This window comes from Echinops telfairi, unplaced genomic scaffold, assembly GCF_000313985.2.
Source record: "Echinops telfairi isolate 266 unplaced genomic scaffold, ASM31398v2 ScPeMD7_7469;HRSCAF=8507_1, whole genome shotgun sequence".
Taxonomy (NCBI): Eukaryota; Metazoa; Chordata; class Mammalia; order Afrosoricida; family Tenrecidae; genus Echinops; species Echinops telfairi.
In genome coordinates this window covers 95,750,566-95,758,329 of record NW_022111373.1, presented here as the reverse complement: position 1 = coordinate 95,758,329, position 7,764 = coordinate 95,750,566, and positions in this window count along the sequence as shown.

Here is a 7,764-nt window from a genome sequence, read left to right as displayed (position 1 = left end):
TGTCCCCCGCAGGGCCATAGGTCAGTGAGGGGCATCATGTCTCACAGTGGGGCTGGCCATGTGGTCCTCTCTGTGGACTGGCTGCTTTAATTGGGATCATCGTCCCTAAGGCCTGGTGGGAAGTTGTGAGGATTTTTGTTTCTTTTATACGGAGGTGCAGTCCACACTGAAGGGCATCGTCTTTGATCTTTATCAATAAGTACTTCAACTCTTCTTTGCTTTTCATAATTTTCAATGATTCAGTATTTCTTCTGCTCAAATGACTGCATTAAAATAATGAAATGTTCTGAAATGTCCATCCTTTGTAATGTTATTGATAGTTTTTATGATCTACACAATTGAATACCTTTGCTTGTAATAAAACACAAGGAAACATCTTGTTGGCAGTCTTTGCTTCCAGTGAAGATCCATCTGATTTCAGCAATCATATCCTTTATTCCATGACCTCTGGTAAATCCAGCTTGGATTCTGACTGTTCCCTGTTGTACCGCTGCAGCCATTTATGTATTATCATCAACCAAATTTCACTTGCATGGAATATTAAAAATATTGTTTGTTAATTTCCATATGCAACGGTGTGTTTTTTCTTTGGAATGGGCACAAATATACATCCTTTCCAGGCTAGAAATTTTACAACACAAACATATTAAAAAGTGAAGTTACTACTTCTTGATATATTTTCCATCTAAAATCAGGAAAAGGCGTGTTTCAGGGTTGTACCATTTTACCATACTTATTCTATCTATATACTGAGCCAATAATCCTAGAAACTGAACTATATGAAGAAGAACATGGCCTCAGGATCGGAGAAAGGCTCAGTAACAACATGCAATCTTGAGATGAAATAGTCTTGCTTGCTGAAAGCCAGGAGACCAGGAAGCACTGACTGATGAAGTTCAAAGATGACAGCCTTCAGTATGGCCTGCAAGTCAGTGTAAAGAAAACCAAAATCGGGAACCGATTACATGGAACTGTGTGTGACCTCCTTCCTGGGGGACAGACAACCGAAAAGTGGGTGAAGGGAGACGTCGGACAGGGCAAGATATGACAAAATACCCATTTATAAACTATCAAGGGCTCATGCGGGAGGGGGGAGCGGGGAGGGAGGGGAAAAATGAGGACCTAATGTCGGGGGTTTAAATGGAGAGAAAATGTTTTGAGAAACAATGTACAAATGCGCTTTACACAATTGATGTGTGTATGGATTGGGATAACAGTTGTATGAGCCCCTAATAAAATGTTAAAAAAAAAAAAGAAGAAAACCAAAATCCTCACAACTGGATCAAGAGCATCATGATAAATGGAGAAAAGATCGAAGTTGTCAAAGATTTTTATTTTACGTCGATCTACAGTAAATGCTCATGGAAACAGTAGTCAAGAAATCAAGCAATATACTGCCTTGGGCAAATCTGCTGTATCAGCTCTAAAGGGTTAAAGAGCAGGGCTGGCACTTTGAGGACCAAGGTGTGCTTTACTCAAGCCACGGTGGTTTTCAATGACCTCACATGCGTGTGGAAGCTGGACAATGACTAAGAAAGGCTAGAGGAGAATGGATACATTGAGTCAGGGTGTTGGCAAAGAATATTGAAAATAACACCAATTGCCAGGAGAACAAACAAATCTGTTTTAGAGGAAGGACAGCCAGAATGTTTCTTAGCAGGAGGATGTCAAGACTTCGTCTCACGTGTTGTGGACATGTTATCGGGAGAGAACAATCTCCCCAGAGGACATGATGCTTGGGAAAGTAGAGGAGCTGTCAAAAGGAGGAAGGCCCTCAAGCAGATGAATTAGTGCTGTGGCTGCAACAACGGGCTAAAACATAGCAACCAATGTGAGGGTGGGACATGATTAGGCAGTACGGACTCTGGCACTACCTACTGACAGGGCTACACAGATGTCTGAAGATGGTGTTTCCTGACCCATCTTTCCCACAGGATTGTTTGCTTTCAGTTTACACTTGTAAGAACGACAGTTTTGGTATCTTTGAAGGATGCAAATTGTACTCATTTTAAACACTTTGCTAACTGGACCTGAGTATTAAGTGATAGTCAAGTCATATGGCCCTTTTAGCCATAATTCATTATGTGCAATATTGTAATGCTGGACTCCGTATGCCTGTGCCTGTGGTCCCATTTTGGAGGGCCCTCTCTACTAATGAGCAGGAATCAGATGGAATTAAAACCTTGCTTTAGTAGAAGGTGTGCACTGGGTCACCCTCTATTTCCCTGATGACATCTTTTTGAGATCCTACTTTACAATCAGACATGCAGGAAGCCACATTCTTTGTTTCCTTGATGACATATTTAAGATTCCATCTTAGAACCGGATGTGAACCAGGCCACACTCTGTTTTCCTTGGATATATAATGGTGCCATCAGACAATTCCATTCATTCATTGCTTTGCCTTGATAACCAGATCTCGATTTCCTGACTGAGCCTTGCTGGGAGCAAGAGGACCTGCTGTGATTTTTGGAGATTTTTGGCTTCTGGCTCTGGTCCCTGCATTTGGCTCACCCCTGCCTGAACTTTGGGTTTTGGACTGAACAGCACTCACCACTACGTGAGACAGTTCCTCAAAGTTTCAGTGGCACTTGGCAGGATTTGCAGACCCTAGGGACATGAGGGCATAGACTCAAGGGAAGCATTGGGAGGAAATGGAGTTGACCAGCACCATCGGAGAGTTGGACATTGAGGGCCGCACTAATCTCCAACTCTTTGGAACCAGTCTAAAAGAGATTATTCTCAAAGAGATTTTTCTTTCTTCTAAAAGAGATTATTACCACAAGTAATACATATTGCAGCCTTCCTTATGGATTATGACTCAATGTAAAGAAGACCAAAATGCTCATAACCGGACCAATAGGTAACATCTTGGAGAAAAGTCTGAAGCTGTCAAAGATTTTATCTTGCAGGGCTCCACAGTTAATGCGAATGAAGGCAGCAGGCAAGAGATCAGCAGCTGTGTAAATAGCTGTGTAAGACCTCTTCAGAGCACTGAAAGCAAGGACGTTGCCTGGAGGACTAAGGTGCACCTGACCCAAGCCAGATGATTTTCCATTGCCTCGTATGCAGGTGAAACTTGGCCAGTAAAAAAGAAGAGGGAGACGAAGAGTTGATGTCTTTGAATTGTGCTGCTGGGGAAGAATGTTTAAAGTTCCATGGGCTGCTAAAAGGACAAACACATCTGTGTTGGAAGAAGTACGGCCAGAGTGCTTCTTAGAGGCAAGGATGGCAAGACTTCATCTTATATACTTTGGACATATTGTCAGGAGACAACAATTTTTCACTAACCTTCATATACAGATAAGAAAATTAAACATTAAAGCGGTTAAATAAGATTTAAATTTAATTGGGGCCAACTTCCAGAAGCAGGGAAATAAGGGAAAAACCAGTTAGTCACTATAGCAACAGGCATAAAAATAGAAAATTAAAGCTTTATAAAAAGCCTCCAGTATCTGAGAGTTGCTTTGTCAATGGAGGCTTCGGCCTTAAAAACATCGGAGTTACACTGAAATATTAGAACTGCCTTGACTGTAGACCCAAATCGGCCTAAATCAATGTAAGCTGCTACCATGTGTTTGTTCTGTCGGTTCAGTGTAGGATGTTAGGGGCAAGTAAGTGGAAGAAGGCTAGATATAAGTTTGCAACCAGGTGGCTGAACCTTGAATATAATTCCAAGGACTTTCTTTTTTCTCTTTCTGGGCAATGCAGAGACATTATAGATTTTTGAGGTGGTGGGGGCCAATGTGATTTGGTTAATGGAGTGTGAGTGATAACTCTGGTGGCAATCTGAAAGGTGAATTTGAGAAGGGAGAGAATCGAGGTCAGGGTCACAGGGGTAAAGCGGTGGTGGCCCACAGTCACGATGGTCAGAAGGAGCACCAGGGCAGTGCTCTGGGGAACGGGAAAAGGCAAATTTGGGGGACATTTTGGAAGTGAAATGGCCTGGATACGATAACTGCTTGAGGAGAGAATTTGAAATGACTCACTGGTTGTAATATAGAGATGCCACTGGATAAGAGAATGAACGAGAATCTAGAAATAAGACTACAATGTCCAGTCTTGAAGCATGGTACATTTGAGGGACCATCTAGCATGCCGGTAGAAAGGAACAGTGGAATTTGGTAACCCCTAGTTTAGCAAAGGCCACGAGAATTTGACAGAAGCAAAGTAAGAGTTGAAGCCATAGAACAGAAGAGAATGAACATTGCCCACTCTGTTGTCTCTGTTACTTTCCCCACCTCCATCGGATTCTTCCTATTCCAGGTACATGCTTCTTCCTCCCATTGGATTCCATTGAATTGGTGATGGTTTCATTTATGTTCCCTCTCCTTCTTTTGTTAATCTGCCCTTGCAGAACAATTCCACCAGGATAGGGATTACATCTTCCCATTCACTCGTTCACAGAATCTGGTATCTGGCAGATGCTTAGAGTACAATGGTTGAGTACATGAAGTAAAATGGTCTAAAAAATATAATTGAGGGAGATTTGAGAGGATGCTAGCTGGTAAGTGTCATTGAGAGATGAGAAGTATTGGTTGGAGTGTTGTCTGAAAAATTTTTTTTTGATGCTTTGGAATTGACAATAAAAACCCACAGCTGAAAAGAAGACCTATCTCCACACCTTTCATCTAATGCCCAGGACAACATAAGGGTAACACTGGAAGAGGAGGGAGTCATTGAGGATGCCATAGGCAGGGTAGAGTACCTGCTCTAGCTACCCCATAGTTCCAAGCATCACTCATCGATAAGGCTGTCTGTAAGAAAGGAGGCTTAATATCCTCATTTTAAAAATCATTTTATTAGGGGCACATACAACTCTTATCACAATCCATACATACAGCAATTGTGTAAAGCACATTTTTACATTCATTTCCCTCATCATTCTCAAAACCTTTGCTCTCCTGGCATCAGCTCCTCATTTCTTGCCCTCCTTCCCTGTGTCCCCCTCCCTCATGAACCCTTGATAATTTATAAATTATTATTTTGTCATATCTTACACTGTCTGACGCCTCCATTCACCCACTTTTCTGTTTTCTGCCCCCCAGGGAGGAGGTTATATGTAGATCCCTGTAATCAGTTCCCCATCTATACCACACTCCCCCATCATTTACAATGATATAACTATTTGTTCTGATGATGCCTGATACCTGATCCCTTCGACATCTTATGATCACACAAGCTGGTGTGCTTCTTCCATGTAATATCCTCATTCTTAAATGGATGCTTACAGAGGAATACCTTGAAGCTTCCATTGGTACAGAGAAGAGTTGCCAATGGGGTTTGGGAGAGACATGACATATGTCCCTCAATGAAGTAATTTATTTGAACATGAGATTGATGCTGCTTTTCTCTGGAAATTTCAGAATCTGACAGTTGTGTGTGAAAAGTCTGTGTAGTTAGGGTGTGAAGGGACTGGAGCATAGGTTCTTGGGGTGGGGCATAAGGAATGCCGTTTGCTGCCTCATGCCCTATGGAAGGTCCCAAACAGGACCCCACTGATTCCTTAAATCTTACACGAATAAGCACTGAATTTGGAGATTTAGGATGTAGGATTGTCTTGGTGTCCACTAGAGCAGAGGAGGTGATGAAGGTTCTGGAGCTGATGAAGTTTCTGTCTGTAGAGTGATGCCAGGGTGCCCTTGTGATGGAAGGTCTGGGGTGCAGTGAACACTGTCCATTTTCTGAATATAACTGTTTGGTAGTACATAATTTTATGCAAATTTGAAGATATATAACAGTGTAGGAATGGTATCCAACCTGTCGATCTTGCCACAGCCTGATGGCGACTCCTTGTGGGTGTGACCTTCTCATAAGGAGGGCCTGAGGAACTGCTCTCTCTTGCTTGGCATTCACCTTCCTGCTTGCTGGTAACCCTGAAAGCTGCCAGAGCCCCGTCATGTTTCCACCGACTTTGGATCCCCACTACTTTGCACACACTGGCCTGTGATCTTCCTGCATTCTTTATCACTGCATGTGGCTTCATGAGTCTGAAGAGGGACTGATGGACTAGTATTGGACTTTGGGACTTGAGTTGGACGGGGCTGGCATATTTTCTTGACATAATTAATTCTTGATATAAAGCTCTTTCATACACTCACATATATGAGTGTCAGTGGATTTGTTTCTCTAACCAACCTGATCTAACATAGTACATGGGACCACTTGTCAGGACAAATAGGGACAACAATCGATGGTGTCACTAGAGAGGTGGAATGGGATGTGGACTGCAACTAAAAGCACTGTCAGAGGTTGTGGCTCCAAAATGATGAAAACATTATGGAATCTGTTCAGAAATTTACTAAAGGAAGGAAAGTGGGAAGTCAGGAGTTGGGAAAAATCAAACAATCTTACGTTCATGCCTTCCTGAATTAAACAAACAGACAAAAACAGTTACTGTTGACTGATTTCAACTCATGGTGACCTCGTGTATATCACAATAGGATTGTGCTCCACAGAGTGTTCAGCGGCTGTTGTTTCAAATCTAGATCTCTAGACCTTTCTCCATGGGTGTCCTGTGTAGACTTCTGATCATTTTAGTAGCTGAGTGGGTTAACCCTTTAGTCCACGAGGGCCTCTGTCTTAATAACCTAGTTATAAAGTAACAAATTTATGTTAGGTTTTATAGGGCTATACGTGCCTTCTGGGTCGTGAAAAGCCTTAATAGTTCAACTCCCTCGTGTCTGTTGGCAATGCTTTATGCATAGGGGGATTATGCTAAATTGAGTTACATAGTTCTTTTCAGAGGAATGAAGAACACAATAGACTCTGTAACAAAGGTTATATGTGTTCCTTTAACTTTGTTATGTCTTTTTTTAGTAGGAGGCCTAAGAGTGATAGAGGAGGGGCAGAGACTCACCAGTATCAATCCCAAATTAGTGTCGCTCTTAGGTTTTCAATGTTTCTTTCTGGTGCAACTAAAATGAGTAATTATCAGACTCAAGAGAACAAACAGGCGAGGACAAGATGGAAAACACAAGCATTCTTGATTAAAGAGTTAGATTTCAGGAAAAGAAGCATGCTTGTGGTGGTGGGGAGGATCAGGGAAGGAAGGGAGAAGGAGGATTAAAGTGAGGAGCTTCTGGTGGACTATTGACTGATACTATTGGCACATCCACCACATATCTGTCAGTTTGTCATACTGTGGTGGCTTAGATGTTGCTGTGATGCTGGAAGCTATGTCACTGGTATGTCAGATGGTCACCCAAGGTAAACATGTTTCAGCAGAGCTTCCCAACTAAGCACAGCCTATGAAGAAGGAATAGGCTGTCAATTCAGAAGAATTAACACTGAAAACCTTATGATAGCAGCAGAACATTGTGTCCACAATCGATGCTCATGGAAGCAGCAGTAAAGCAATCAAATGATCCAGGGCATTTGGTAAATGTGTTGCACAAAACCTCTCAATGTATTGAAGAGCAAAGATATCTTTTTGAGGACTAAGGTGACCCACGCCACGATATGTTCACTCATCTCAGATGCACGTGAATGCTAGACACTGAATAAGGAAGACCAAAGCAGAACCAATGCACTTGGAATACGGTGCTGGTAAAGAATAATAAAAAGTATCCTTGACAGTCCAAAGAACAAATACAGTCTTGGAAGAAATGTGAGACATTGTGAGACATTGTCTCACATATGTGGACATGTTGTCAAGTCATGAATGTGAGACATTGTCTCACATATGTGGACATGTTGTCAAGAGAGACAAGTGCCTGGAAAAGGGCATCATGCTTGGGAAAGCAGAGGGGCCATGAAGAAGAA